We start from the raw sequence: 15,975 nt of genomic DNA on the forward strand, positions 1-15,975 counted from the left end.
GTGACAGGAGTTAACTGCAAGGGTGACTGGGACATGTAGTCTAGCTGTGAGCTCAGGAGGAGTAAGTTGCGGTGAACACAGCATCCGCCAGAAGGCACAAAGCCAGGTGGCTCTGAGAACACACAGGAGGGGCATCTAATTCAGACTGTGGCAATCCAGGAAGGCTTCATGGAAGTCTTAGAAGAGGGAGCGTTAAGCAAGAAAAAGAGGGTGTTCCAGGAAGAGGGAGCTGTGTGTGCTAAGGCAAGGCTGGAAAAGAGCGTGCCACCTTCTGGGAACTGCAAAAGAGTCTCCTCTGGATGGAATGAGGGGAGGAAGTGGCCAGAGTCAGGCACAAGGCCAGAAGAGAAGGCCTGGCATGTCCCAGGAAGGCATAAAGCACCCAGCCATTGCAGCCCGCTTTGAGATTTAAGCACAGTGAATGATGTCACTTCACTGATATTCAAGGAGTGGTTTGTGTTCTCCCAATTTTTTTTCCCCAACCTCCTCCTGAAATGCTTCACTGGAAGACTGTAAACTAGTGTTTCTGTCATGAACCAAGCCCGCTAGTTTGATTTGTTACATTTCTGGCATGTGTTTGGACAAAGGGGCAAAGCCCAGAACACAAGGGCCTAAGCCCTGGTAGGCAGGAGTCCTACCGGATGACATGAGACTTTATCCATCCTCAACTCTTTCTTTGGGGGCAGGGGGAGATATCAGGGGCTCTGAGGTGACCGAGAGGTGCAGGGTCCCCCTCTCCCCGTTTTCTTTGGCAAGAAGGCTTATCAAAGTAGAGAAATGAAGAGTTTAGAAATGAAGCTGAAATATCCAATTCCATTTGAATAAGGATTCTCAGTTGAGTTTATTTAACAATTTTGAAAAACCCCTGAGCCTGGAGGGGAAATGCTCCAAGTATAGCATCTCAATGGCTAAATGCAACTTCAGAGAGCCCTGCCATATTGTTTTGTAAATATAAGGTGTTCTGGAAGAGCCAACTTTAGTGTTTGCAGGTATTGGAGTGGTTTTCCCCTCCCTGCATTTTTCTTTCAAACACTGAATAAAAAGTATCTTTGAGAATAAGATTGTAACCCAGATATACTTTCCTTTATTTGCCCTGAAATCCTCTTAGCAGATTTGATAGGAAAAAGGAATTGGCACAGAAGCTGTATGAAATTTTCAAGGTTCACCTGTGAGTATCCTGTAGCATTATAAGCAAAAGCAACATCAGCAGAGGACATAAATATGTGTGTGTGTGTGTGTGTGTGTAAAATATTTATGTTCTCTGCTGATGTTGCTTATGATTATAAATGTGTATATTAAAAAATAACGACAGTAATCATTTGGAACATAGACCAAGGGAATCGGGGGCGGGGGGAGGGGTGTTTTATCACTGACAAATGTCTAAACAATTTTGGAAGTGCTGGTGCACGCTGATTAATAAAAGCAGACTGACTTTTAGTCAAATTTATTAATGTTTTTAAATTTTCTACCGAAAATGTACCCCTTATTCTTGTTTTTTTTTTGTTTTTTTTTTTGTTTTTTTTTTTTTTTTTTGCGGTACGCGGGCCTCTCACTGTTGCGGAGCACAGGCTCCGGACGCGCAAGCTCAGCCGCTCCGCGGCACGTGGGATCCTCCCAGACCGGGGCACGAACCCGTGTCCCCTGCATCAGCAGGCAGGCTCTCAACCACTGCGCCACCAGGGAAGCCCTACCCCTTATTCTTGTAACTGCGTGGACCGCTCCCATCCTTGGTACATCACTGGGGAACAGGGTACAGGCCTCCACCCCTGCATTAGACTTCATCAATGCTATGAGGCTGAAGGAAAGCCAAGGGGAAGAAAGATAATGCTTGGGGAATGAAATAAAGGGACCACAAAGCAAATTAAAGACAGATACGGAGAATAGTGATGCAGGACCTTTGAAATGCAAATGAAATTGGCTTGAACCTCAACCCACGTGTGCTGAGAGCCTGCATCTTTATCTTTCTGGAGATTCTGAGAGGCAGAGGTAATGGTGGAGGAGCTGATGTTTTTATCCTAGTCACTCGGAATGGGAAAGGGGCAGAATTTATAGACTATTTAGAGAGATGGGAGCTTTTTTAAATAGTTTATATCTAGGGCCACACATTGCACAACTCTAGGGGACATTGTTCTTATATTTTACACAGAAGATGCCCCTTGGAGTTTGTGAAGCCGCTGTCCTGCTCACAGCTCCCCATGGCACCATCCACTCTTTCTCTGTCGGTCTTCCTCTCCCTCTTTGTAGATCTCTTGTTCTGCGTGTTGAGGGAAGGTGGGTAGATGGGAACTGCGGGGGTCCTGCCTGTGTTCCTAACCCAGGGCCCGTACCCCCTACACATCTCCCTTCGTTTTTCCTGTTTGTGCTCTGGGTCTAGGCCAGCAGTTCTCAACTGGGTGCGATTCTGCCTCTGCTCCCAGGGAACGTTTGGCAACGTCTAGAAACGTTTTTGGTTGTCACAACTTGGGAGAGCATCTAGTGGGATCCAGGGATACTGCTGAACATCCTTCAGTGCCCAGAACAGTCCCACCACCAAGAATGATTTGGCCCACAGTGTCAGTAGTGTGCATATTGAGAAACCTGCTCTGGAGGAGCCCCTCGGCCATCCTTCCGTCTCCCTCAATTATCCAGAGCTATGCAGCCTTCTCACCATCACCAGGAACGCCTCTTCATATGGCCAGAGCTACGGCAACAGGCTCTGCTAAACTAGTCCATTCGTTCAAATACGCCCAGGATCCAAGCAGCAAGGTAAATGAGTGAAGCAAGTCCAGAGTAAGATGAGAGATGTCAGTGGCCCATCTTCCTCAGTGGTGGGGAGCGGTAGGTGGGGCCTGTCACAGATTGGAGCTTGCACACCGTGTCTAGAAAGGCAGCTCTAGACTACTGCCATACAGGCTTCTGTGTTGCTAGCTTTCTGATTCTTCGAGAGAGGCTCAGTATCTCATCTCCCTTAACCCCCAGAAAGTCCCTTTTGTGTTATTTTTCATTGAGGCTTAACGTTGATACATACGTACGTGCACCAATGTTAAGTGTCCATCCCAATGAATAGTCAAGATAATCTTGAAGAACAGATTGGAAGACTTACAGTACTAGGTTTCAGAACTTACTAGAAAGTCACAGTAACTGAGAATGTGGCATTGTTGCACGTGTTAGACAAATAGAGCAATGGTACGGAATAGAGAGGCCAGAAACACCCACACATATATGATCCCTTGATTTACAATAAAGGTGCCATCATAATCCAGTAGGGGGTGGTGGGGAAATGGTGTTTTCAACAAATGGCGCTGGAGCAATTGGATATCCACATGGCAAAAAATGAACCTGGATCCCTACCATGCCCCCAAATTATTTCAGTATGGGTCTTAGATCTAAATGTGAAAGGTAAAACAGTAAAGCTGCTAGAAGAAAGCACAGGATAATATCTTCATGAATTTCATAAAGAGGTTTTTTTTTTAAACAGGGCATACAAAGCAGTCGCCATAAAGGAAAAGACTGATAAATTGGATTTCATTGAAATTAGGAACTTCTGTTTGTCAAAATTCACAGCTAGGAGAGTTTTGGCACACTGCAGAACAGTAGAACTTATTTGCAATACATCTGTCAAAGGATTCTTGCCTATTTTTTTTTATATGTTGGCCACTATTTCCAATTTAAAACACTGGGTGGGGGGGGAACCCCACTGTGCAGGCTAACATGTCTGCGAGCCAGCTCGGCCCCTGCGTGGCCAGTTTGCAGCCTCACCTTTAGCGGCATAGGAGAACGATAGAAGCTCTCACATTTCCGTATTTCCTCATTCTTTCCTTGCCAGCCTCTGTAAGGGGAAGAAACAATGTAGAGATCTATTTCTCAATAATAAGAAATTTTCCCTTGATGGCAGAGTGGCTGATAATGAATTTAGCTTCTAAGTAGCACTTCCCTCCCTCTGATAGACACAATAATTGAAAAAAATATTTAAAATATGATTTGATCAAGTTTTTAAAAAATTGAAGTATAGTTGACTTACAATGTTGTGTTAGTTTCAGGTGTACAGCAAAGTGATTCAGATATGTATATATGTGTGTGTATATATATATATATATATATATATGTTTTTTCTGTTTCAGATTCTTTTCCATTATAGGTTATTACAAGGTATTGAACATAGTTCCCTGTGCTATACAGTAGGATCTTGTTGTTTGTCTATTTTATATATAGTAATGTGCATCTTTTATTCTCAAACTTCTAATTTATCCCTCCTTCCCCTTCCCTTTGGTAGCCATAAGTTTGATCAAGTATTTTTAATTGGCCTCCACTGTGTGTTCAGCCTGCTGGGCTCTGTGAAGTCCACAGCTGATCCGTTCTTCACTCTGCTCTCTAACTCTAAATTTTCTCAGCATCCCTGGAAGTCAGCTTCAAGCTGCGGTGAGGCAGAAGACGTGGAGAAATAGAGGTTAAACTTTTAACATTTTGAGCTCATTAATGTCCAACTTCCTCACTTTCGACCTCCTTCCCTGACTCTGGTTTCAGCCTCCTCCTTTTATTCTTCTCCCAAGCACCACTCTTCCTTAATTCTCTGATGGTCCAGTTGGAGGCAGTGGCGTCGGGTGGGAGGATAATTTCCTATTGTCGCCTCTTCTGATCCCACTGTTAGAATGAATAAGAAGAGGTGGAGCCTGAAGGATGGCATTCTGGCAGCATAGCACACTGGTTAAAAGCATGAGATTGGGAGTTTGCCTGGACTCAAATCCTGGCTCCATCTCTTTTATTTATTCATTTCCATTCTTTTAAAAAAATATTCTTTTCCATTATGGTTTATCATAGGATATTTTCTTTAAATTTTTCTTTTATTTTAAAATTTTACTTATTTTTGGCTGCATTGGGTCTTCATTGCTGCGTGCGGGCTTTCTCTAGTTGTGGTGAGCGGGGGCTACTCTTCGTTTCAGGGTGCGGGCTTCTCATTGCAGTGGCTTCTCTTTTGTTGTGGAGCATGGGCTCTAGGCACGTGGACTTCAGTAGTTGTGGCGTGTAGGTTCAGTAGTTGTGGCTCGCGGGCTCTAGAGCACGGGCTCAGTAGTTGTGGCGCACGGGCTCAGTAGTTGTGGCTCATGGGCTTGGTTGCTCCGCGGCATGTGGGATCTTCCCAGACCAGGGCTCGAACCCGTGTCCCCTGCACTGGCAGGGGGATTCTTAACCACTGCACCACCAGGGAAGTCCCTACCATAGGATACTGAAAATAGTTCTCTGTGCTATATGGTAGGCCCTTATTGTTTATCCCTTCCGTATATAAAAGCTTCCATCTGCTAACCCCAACCTCCCACTCCGTCACTCCTCCAACCCCAACCCCAACCCCCTCCCCCTTGGCAACCACAAGTCTGTCCTCTATGTCTGTGAGTCTGTTTCTGTTTCATAGATAGGTTCATTTGTGTCATATTTTAGACCACATATAAGTGATATCATATGGTATTTGTCTTTCTCTTTCTGACTTACTTCACCTAGTATGATAATCTCTAGGTCCATCCATGTTGCTGCAAATGGCATTATTTCATTCTTTTTATGGCTGAATAGTATTCCATTGTATGTACCTACCACATCTTCTTTATCCGTTCATCTGTCGATGGACACTTAGGTTATTTCCATGTCTTGGCTATTGTGAATAGTGCTGCTATGAACATAGGGGTGCATGTATCTTTTTGAATTATAGTTTGTCTGGATATATGCCCAGGAGTGGGATTGCTGGATTGTATGGTAGTTCTATTTTTTGTTTTCTGAGGAACTTCCATACTGTTTACCACAGTGGCTGCACCAATTTACGTTCCCACCAACAGGGCAAGAGGGTTACCTTTTCTCCACACCCTCTCCAGCATTTGTTGTTTGTAGACTTTTTAATGATGGCCATTCTGACTGGTGTGAGGTGGTACCTCACTGTAGTTTTATTTTTTTTAAAAAAAATGTTTATTTACTTATGGCTGCGCTGGGTCTTCGTTGCTGTGCGCGGGCTTTCTCTAGTTGTGGCGAGCGGGGGCTACTCTTCATTGCGGTGCTCAGGCTTCTCGTCGCAGTGGCTTCTGTTGTTGTGGAGCACGGGCTTTAGGTGCGAGGCTTCAGTAGTTGCAGCACTTTGGGCTCAATAGTTGTGGCTCGTGGGCTCTGGAGCACAGGCTCAGTAGTTGTGGTGCACTCAGTTAGTGGCTCCGCGGCATGTGGGATCTTCCTGTACCAGGGCTTGAATCCGAGTTCTCTGCATTGGCAGGCGGATTCTTAACCACTCTGCCACCAGGGAAGCCCTCACTGTAGTTTTGATTTGCATTTCTCTAATTAATAATTTGCAGTGTTGAGCATCTTTTCATGTCTGGCTCTGTCTCTTAATAACTGTGTGATCTTAAGTAAGTTACTTGCTTCTCTGTGCCTCACTTCCTCATCCATAAGTTACCAGTAATAGTGCCTATATGTTAATATAAATATAAAGCACTTAGAATAGTGCCTAGTAAGCATTAGACATGTGTTTGTTAAATTAAAAATTGACAGTTGGTGGTTGTCAGGCCTTGGCATTGTGTCCAGTGTTGGGAAGTAGAAGACACAGGTGCTCCTATCTCAGAGATCATCTCAGAGCCCCAAAGCCCTGGTTTCAAGATGGGCAAACAGCTTGGCCAAACTGCTCTCCCCTTCTTCGAACTGGCCAGAATGTGACCACTGGGTCATTTGATGACATTTTTCTTGTGGAGCCTGGTAATGGCTGAAATCCAAAGCCCATCAGAAGATGATTAAGGTCATTCTGTGGAGTATTCTCTCTCCTAAAATTTAAAACTAGAATTATTATGCAGATGAGGAAGTTTTTAACCCTGAGAAGTGAAGTAACTTACTTAGGACATGGCAGCATGATAGAGAAAAGCCTAGATTTCCTTGAACAGACTCTTAGTAGAAATACGGATATTAAAGGATGCTGGTGGGGGCTCAGAAGGATTAAGGACAATTACAGAGAAAGCCTAAATACCATAGAGAAACTGAGTAGAAATCTGGACTAGGAGGCCATGAGGAATGGATTCATGTGGAATGGATGGGAGTCATGGGGACCACCAGAGGGTGGATTGTGCTAAGCAGAATTTTGCCCCCAAGGATCCTAGCCCTCTGGTATTACTCCTGTAGTTATGTTACATGGTAAAGGGGACTTTGCCGATGTAATTATGGTTGCTAATAGCTGACTTTAAAGTAGGGGAATTATCCAACAGGCCCAATATGGTCACATCAGCTCTTAAATGCAGAAGAGGAGGACAGAGAGATGTGAAGCATGAGAAGGACTTGCAGGTGGAAGGGGCAACGTGATGAGGAATGCAGGCAGCCAAAGAAATTGAGAGAGGCTTCTAGCTGACAGCCAGCAAGGAAACAGGACATCAGCCCTGTAGTCACAAGGAACTGATTGTGCCAACACCTTGAATGTGCGTGGAAGCAGATTCATCCCCAGAGCCTCCAGAAAGGAATACAGCCCTGCCAACACCGTGATTTTGTTTTTGAGAAACGCTAAGCAGAAGACTCACTTGAGCCATGCTGTACCCAGATATCTGATTTCCAGAAGTGTAATATAAGAAATTTATGTTGTTTGAAAACACAAAATTTGTCAGAATTTGTTACAGCAGTGATAGGAAACTAATACAAAGTCCTTATTCTACCAAGAATTTCCTGGGTTTGGAGTAGGAAGGGATAGGGGAGAGGCCAAAACATAAAAAGCCCTTTCTGACCTCTCCCAGCATTCATAGTTTTTAACGAGACTGTCTTGAAAAGTTTAAAAAAAGGTAGTAGAGGTACAATGGGTTCTTCTAGTGGGTTTCTAGAGGAGATTCTGTTCCTATCTACATCAGTCCTGCAGGGTTATTATTTACTCCCCAGTTCATGAGCCTGGCCATGAAAGCAGCATTTCTTAGCACAGTTATAAATATATGCTGTAACAATGACATTAGGAAAGTGAGCATCAGAGAGTTGGACTGTGTGGGGTGGGAGTTAGGAGTCCCTGGAGACTCCCACGTCTTCCAGAGGAGGATCCTAGGGCCAAGTACTGGCTCCTGGGCCCCAGATGTCCACAACACAGAACAGAAAGAGAAAGAGCAAGAGATCTGGGATCAGAAGGCCTGGGCCGGAGGTTTGATGATCACTTCCAGGCTGTGGCTGTGTGACATTCACTTCTCCTAACTTCTCCTTGGCTTCCTCTCACAAAGTGGAGACGAGAAGATCCACCTTAAGGAACTGTAGCCCCAATTAAATAACATGATGCACGTGGAAGCATTTTGTCAGCTGTATAGACAGCATCACATAAGTCACGGTTGGGATTTGTGACAACTGTGATACTGACACAAAACTTAAGTCAACAGACATCAGTTGAGTTCTTCATACAAAACATCTTGGAGAGCATAAAAGAGACCCTGCCATGGCTCCTGCTGATGGCAGATGTGGCTGCCGACATGGGATCCCCCCACAGCCGTATCTCCAGTATCCCAGAGGATCGCTACCTTCTTCATGGCTCCAGTGTGGGGCAGAGGCAGGACGTGGAAAGCTGCCTCCTACCTCTTTTCCACTTCCACCCAAGGTGGCTTTCTTGGGAGGGCTGGGGGAAGCTGAGGTAGCTACGTTGAGGGATTCGTGGCATTTTGATTTCTGAGTGATTTTTCAGGTAAAAACCATTTCTCCAGGAGCATGGTATGAGGAGCTGTGCACCTGTGCATGCGTGTACACGTATAGTGGTGGGCCTGGGAAGAGGCCCCCACAGCGTATACGGAAACACTGAAATTAATTGACGTGAGATTGGGACTAAAAAGAGAGAGATCCATTCTGTTGAAGGTCAGGTTCCTCCTGATTGGGGAATCTCAAGGGCCTGTGGACTGCAGATAGGATCTGGACGTGATGCACCTGTGTTCTGTCCTACCTTGGTCTCTGTTTCTGGGAGGGCTGGAATGGTTAGGTTCTGTAAGTGGTTACGTTCACAGGGCTTGACTTTTATAACAGCAGGAATGGTACATGTCTGGTTTCTGCAGGTAAATAGAAAAGGAGTGTTTTCAAAAGCTGAGTTGCCGGAAAATGATTATGGGAGTATCTGGAATCATTCAGGGAAACCTCCAGAAGCCTGCCAGCTTCCAGGCAGCAAATATAAATAAAAGAGAAAAAAATGAAAGCATTTGGCAAATATCCCACCCCAGGACATCTTAATAGTGGAATTTATTATCTTACAAAATAAAAAGTCCTAAGCAAGAGTGGTTTTGTGGCAGATTAAGTGGCTTGACAACCTATCCACAACTCAGGTTCCTTCCATCTTTTTGCTCTGCCGTCTTTAGAAGGTTGTAATTCCTCAGACTTGTCTCTTCCTGACCACAGGGTGGCTTTAGCAGTCCCAACCACTTTATTCTTAACAATAAGGTGGGAAAAGCTATTTTCTCTCATGTGTCTATTACTTTTTAGATTTTAAAAAAATTGACATGAAGTTCACATAACATAAAATTCACCATTTTAAAGTGAAGAATTCAGTGGCAGTACATTCACAATGTTCTCCAACCACCACCTTTATCTAGTTACAAAACATCCTCGTCACCCCAAAAGGAAACCCCATACTTTAAATGGGGTTTAATTGAGCGGTCATAGCCCATTCCCCCTCCCCCAACCCCAGGCAACCACTCAGCTGCTTTCTGCCTCCGTGGATTTGCCTATTCTGGACATTTCATGTAGATGGAATCATACAGTATGCGACCTTTCTTTCACTTAACACCATGTTTTCAAGGTTCATCTGTACTGTAGCATGTATCAGGACTTCGTTCTTTTCTATGGCTGAGTAATGTTCCATTGTATACCTGGTAGACCACAATTTGTTTATCTAGTCCTTCATTGATGGACATTTGGGTTGTTTCCATATTTTTCATATTATCAATACTGCTGATATGAATTATTTGTGAATGAGTTTTTGTGTGGACAAGTATTTGTATTTGGTGGCAGGGGGGTACATGCTTAGGAGTAGAGTTGCTAGGTCATGATAATTCTGTTTCACTTTTTGAGGGCCCGCCAAACGGTTTTCCACAGCAACTGTACCATTTTCCTTCCCTCTGGCAGTGTATGAGGGTTTCAGTTTCTCCACAACCTTACCAACACTTATTTACCCTGTTTTCTGGGAAAGCCTAGTGCATATAAAGTGGTACCTCATTGTGGTTTTGATTTGCACCTCCCTAATAACTAATTATATCTCGAGCATCTTTTTTACGGGTTTGTTGGCCATTTCATTTGCCTATTTTAAAGCTTCCCTCCAGAACTTACATGATGCTCACATTTTATTTCTCTGGGCCAAGAAGAGATTCTTCCCCCTTCCCTGTCTGTTATTTGTGGAGCGTTCATATCTAGTGCCCCTGATACAGTTGCAGGTGTAAAGTAAATGCCGGGTGAATGGATAGACACACAAAAAGCCACTGCCCGCCCGTCTTTCCTGTTGTTCTTTGCTGATAGAAACCCAGTTTGGTTCAGGTAATGGGTAGCCATATGATTCACGGGAGGCTAAACCATTGAGACGCTGGTTGGCTCAGTGTATAAACACTCCAATGATGAACTCAGGAAGGAAGAATGAAGACAATAACAGGGCTGGTTTAGCTTTACATTTTTAAAATAAAAAAGTACTGTCATACCTTTTGACCTAATAATTGTACTTTGAAGCATATGTCATAAGCAGATAACCAAAATGAGAGAAAAAGTGGCAAGAAGATAATCATAGTCTAAGAAGCGCACTTTTTATAATCCCATTCCCCTTGCCAATGGTTGGTTTAGGGTGGACATATGGCCAGTCCGTCCCATGGGATGTCAAGACAGGTCTGCTAGGGAGACTTCTTGGAAAGGTTTCCTCACAAGTCAAAAACAGACACTTTTGAATGTTAGTGTGTGAGGGTGTGATGGTTGTAACTGCTTCAGACACCTTGCGACCATGAAGAGACAAACCTGAGGACAAACCCAACATGCTAAGGATGGTGAACAAGAAGATGGGAAGGATGCTGATGGAATCATTGAGCCATTAATTGGCCTTCTCTGAAACCACACTACCTTTGAACTTCTCATGTGAGACAAGAAGTCTCCCTACGTTTAAGCCATTTTGACTCACTTGCAGTCAAAAGCTTCCTGAGACACACAGTATGAATTGGATGGCTCTTGTCTCTCTAGTTTTCATCCAAAAATTGAAAGCTTAGGTTATAATAGCTGGCCTCCTGATTTCCAGCCAAGTTTTCACTTGTTCAAATAAGTGTCAAGATGTGGTGGCTTTGTGATGTGTCGACTTGGCTAAAAGCTGGTACTACATTTCTCAGAGTTCCCTTCCTTGTATGTTTCTAGTTAGAGTTGGTCACAGGAGACATTTGCAGGAGGTTTGCAAAGGGGAAGTGACGCAGTCGCCATGTTTCGCTTTCAGAAACTCAGCATGGGTCAGGCCCTATTAACAGTGAGTGCACATTTTCCTGGATCTCCTGCTCTTGTTTCCAGAGCAGCAGTCAGGTTCACAATTCAGCTACCGCGGGATCTCTTTCCTCAGCTTCTCCAAATCCTGGGTCAGATGTCAGTGTGGCTTCATGGCAAGAGCACCAGCTTCTCCTGCTCGTCACCCAAAACATCGCGGCTGGAGGCTTGGAGATCAATGCAAGTTCCAGTTTGTTCCTTGCCAGTTCCAGTGGCCCCTATTCTCTCCTACCTCATGCCTACCTGATCCCAGGCTCTGTACCAGACACAGAAGAAGCAACCAAACCGAGACCGTTTCACTTCTTCCCATAATTGCTCAAGGTCAAATCCCTATAATAAATTCCTACTCTACGTCACTCCTCATGGTTCTGTTTCTCTGACTGAACCCTGTGATACACAGAGTCAAGTTTTCCTGATCCCAGGTTTTAGCTTTAGCTTTTACATCCTATTCGTAGCAGTGAAAGAAGTTTAAACGAATGGAGGTAAGCTCTCTAAAATAGACTCAATTATTCTTGCTGGCTTAAAAGAAGACAAGATATCATGGTTTCATCATGGCATAGCATCGCATCTCTAGATTGGATATGGATGGTGGGTCACCAGTTTGCACCCGCTGACCTGGGTGTTTTAGAATCCATCCATCACTTACGTAGGTATTTATGAGTATTCGGATGACATGCTGAATTTACCCATTTTATGTGAATTTTGGGGTTTATTGCCCAAGAAAGGATATACTCCTCAGTCTCCATCTTTACTGTATTAATTATCTATCTCCATCAAAATGCTGTGTAACAAATCACGGTGAAACTCAGTGGCTTAAAATATTAACTAAAAATTTAATGTGTCTGAGGGTTGGTGATTTAAGCTGGGCTCAACTGGGCAGTATCTCTGGTCTTGCCTGAGCTCACTCACATTATCTGGCGATTAGCTGACTGTCAGCTGGTCCATGATGGCCTTGGCTAAAATGAGTGAGGTTACTCGGCTGTGCTCCACACGTCTCTTATCTACCAGCAGGCCATCCTGCACATGTTCTCATGGTGTTGGCAGAAGGCAGGAGCGAGCCAGTCCAATCATGGAAGCTCTTTTCAAGCCTCTGCTTGTGTCTTGTTCGTCTCTGTCTGGGTGTCCTAAAGTAAGCCACATGGCTGAGCCCCAAGGCACAGCAGAACACTGCAAAGTTACTTTGCAAAGAGAATATTGAAACAGGGAAGGGTAAAGAATTGGGGCAATTTTTGCAGTCTCTCACAGTTACCAACATTCTCCCCTCAGAGGTGTTAAGTAACCATGTCAGCTGCTGCTATTTCCAGAACCATTTCATTTCCAGTATCTAGATTTCTCAAGGCTTGTAATTGCCACGTTAATGCGTGATGCAAATTGTTCACTGTCAAAACCACTGTGTTCAAGCCTTGAGCTCAGCACCCCCTCTCATTAGGATAAGTAATCGCCTTAAAAAGCTGCAGTTTTGTGCAATGAGCTTGCTTTCGTCTTTTCTTCTCATGTATCTTATGAAAACAAATGAGTAAGGGATCACAAAAACAAAAACTCCAGGGGTGAAGAGTTGCTGACAAATAGACAAATATATACTGTTAGGCTGAGAATAAACTGAGTGTTGGCCAACATTGCCTGAGTTCTCCATCAGAAACGGTGAGGAGCAAATCCACTCTAAGTCAGTTGCATATATTACTGCTTATTTTTAATCACACTGGTTTTATAGACAGTAATTATAAACATATTGTAGGCTGAAAAAAACACAAATTTGGGGCTTCCCTGGTGGCGCAGTGGTTAAGAATCTGCCTGCCAATGCAGGGGACACAGGTTCGAGTCCTGGTCCAGGAAGATCCCACATGCCGTGGAGCAGCTGAGCCCGTGTGCCACAACTGCTGAGCCTGTGCTCTAGAGCCTGCGAGCCACAACTACTGAGCCCGCGTGACACAACTACTGAAGCCCATGCGCCTAGAGCCCATGCTCCACAACAAGAGAAGCCACCTCAATGAGAAGCCTGAGCACTGCAATGAAGAGTAGATCCCCGCATGCCGCAGCTAGAGAAAGCCCGTGCGCAGCAACGAAGACACAACACAGCCAAAAAAATACATATATATAAATTAAATAAAAATTTTAAAACCCCACAAATTTTAGGTTCTTTTTCTTTTTTTCCCCAAACTGATGAATTACAAGTTATTTTTTACACTTAAAGGCTGACGAAAAACCACTTCTAATCCTATTAAAGTCCAACACAACATCTCAGATGAAAAATATGGTAACCATATTTACTCATTAAATACTGTTTTTTTAAAACACAACTCGGAAACAGCCAGCACGCATGTTTAATCTCAGTGCGATGGATTCAAAACCAAGTATACATATTACATGCATCAAAGCTAGATTGCAAATTATCATAGTCACGTCATAATCTTCTTCACATTTTCTTTTCAATGCGTTTGATGATTCATTGGCAGTATCTGTGATGACACCATGTTAGTTGTAATGAAAATGATTTTGAACCTAATTTCATGAAGGAGTAATTAGAACATTCTGAACTACTGATGTTGCAGGAATTGATGCTTTTACAGATGGAGATTTTGAAGTGGGCATCTGTACTGTAAACCTCTGAGGTTGACTGGAGTCCCTCCTTTAGTTGACACAGACATGGTTTGTTGGGTTGGTGGGCCAAGTGGGGGAGTACTTCGTCTGCTAGTAACTGAACCAACACTTAACTGTGGAACTGTTATTCTCCCTGCAGAAGTAGGTACTTTTTGTGGTAAAGACTTACTTAAATCTATAATTTGGAGCAGTCAAACAATATCTATCAGGTGGCAGTCTAGGGCCTGAATATAGCTTCATCAATGGCAAAGGGATTTGATTTCTTTGCCTTGCAATATCTAATAAAAAATCTCTTGTGGGGAAGAGAGGTAAATGACTGGGCAGCATGACACTGGATGGCCAGTCGCACATTATCTGCATCAACTGTAGTTTTCTTAGCATGACTTGAATAAATTTTTGCATCATATAGAATTGTGGTTACATATCGGAATGCAAACTCCAACATCTGATTTATAACTCTTGGCTCATATTCTGTAATCCCCATATCCTTTAGGATTTGTGCCATCATCTGTGTATCTTGCGGCATGCTCTTGGGAGAAGCCATCTTGCCAGACTCCATGATATACGGTGATCAGACTTCTCGAACTAAATCACCCACAGTAACATATTTCAGTCCTGATCTTGATGGAAGTTCTTTGCCTAGTGCGGTTTTCCCAATCCCTGTTGTACCGGTGAGCAGGATGTTCCAAAGCAACATGGTCCTCACTGCGCTTGCTCAGGACGCCTCTGCACATGCACCCTGCACGTGACAGGGAGGGGCCAAATTTTAGGCTCTTGAAGTTCTTGGTAGCTTTGCTATTCAAGAGGGGTATGTTCGTTAGCAAGATTTCTAAGAGATGCTCATTATTCACTAAAGGTGCCCACTACATATTTGTCTTAGTTTGGGTACCCCCAGAAGCCAGTCCTGAGACAAGGATTCAAGTGCAAGTAGTTTATTTGGAAGTAAAGCCAATGCCAGTAGGGAAGTGAGGAAGTGAGACAAGTATGGGAAGGCAGCCAATAAAAGATACATTATCAGGTACTTCTGTAGGCAATTGGAGAGCATAATCTTGTTGTGGAACTCTGGAAAATGGTGTGGAACACGCATTTCAGTTACTCCACCCAAGGGATGAGGAAGCTGGGATATTTATATACCAATCGGTTCCCAGCAGTCACTGGTTGAAGGCAGTTCCTCTGGGGCCATTAATTTCCTGGCACTTCTGGCCTGACATATGGCAGGCAAACTAGGCTTCAGTAGCTAGAGAAATCCATCAGGCAAACACAGTTGCTGGCTGTTGGAAGTGGTAAGGGTGTGGGCATGAGGGCAGACCACCAAAAGAGCCTGGATATGCTCTGGTACCTGAGCTATAGGTATTGGAACACTTCCTCTGCCTACAGAAGGTTACCTTCTCTAGTTGAGTGAGGCACCAAATTAACTTTTCACTGGAGAATAGCATGTATTAGATTAATACATTTTCCAGTGATATTAAGGTATAATTGACATACAAGAAACTGCACATATGTAAAATGTACAATTGGATGGATTTGACATATGCATACACATCAATGAATCTTGCCTGCAGCAGGTATTGCTGTGGTGTTCTAAGGGTGATTTTCTCTTTCTCTCGTTCTTTCTGCATATGAAATTAATTGAAATTCTTCTGTATGCGATATTTGCTTCTTCATCCCCATTTATTATTCAATCATTTTTTTCTCCCTTTATTCATTTTTTTAAATTAACTTTTATTGGAGTATAGTTGATTGACAATGTTGTGTTAAGACCCCGAATAGCCAAAGCAATCTTGAGAAAGAAAAACGGAGCTGGAGGAATCAGGCTCCCAGACTTCAGACTATACTGCAAAGCTACAGTAATCAAGACAGTATGGTACTGGCACAAAAACAGAAATATAGATCATTGGAACAGAATAGAAAGCCCAGAGATAAACCCACGCACATATGGTC

The 15,975-nt window shown here is 43.7% G+C and overlaps 1 pseudogene; it reads right to left on the reverse strand.

The window, feature by feature from the left end:
* Nucleotides 1-13,777: 13,777 nt before the first annotated feature.
* On the reverse strand, nt 13,778-14,593 carry LOC116747778 (annotated as a pseudogene).
* Between the last annotated feature and the right edge of the window lie 1,382 nt (nt 14,594-15,975).

The sequence above is a fragment of the Phocoena sinus genome, chromosome X, assembly GCF_008692025.1.
Source record: "Phocoena sinus isolate mPhoSin1 chromosome X, mPhoSin1.pri, whole genome shotgun sequence".
Classification (NCBI taxonomy): Eukaryota; Metazoa; Chordata; class Mammalia; order Artiodactyla; family Phocoenidae; genus Phocoena; species Phocoena sinus.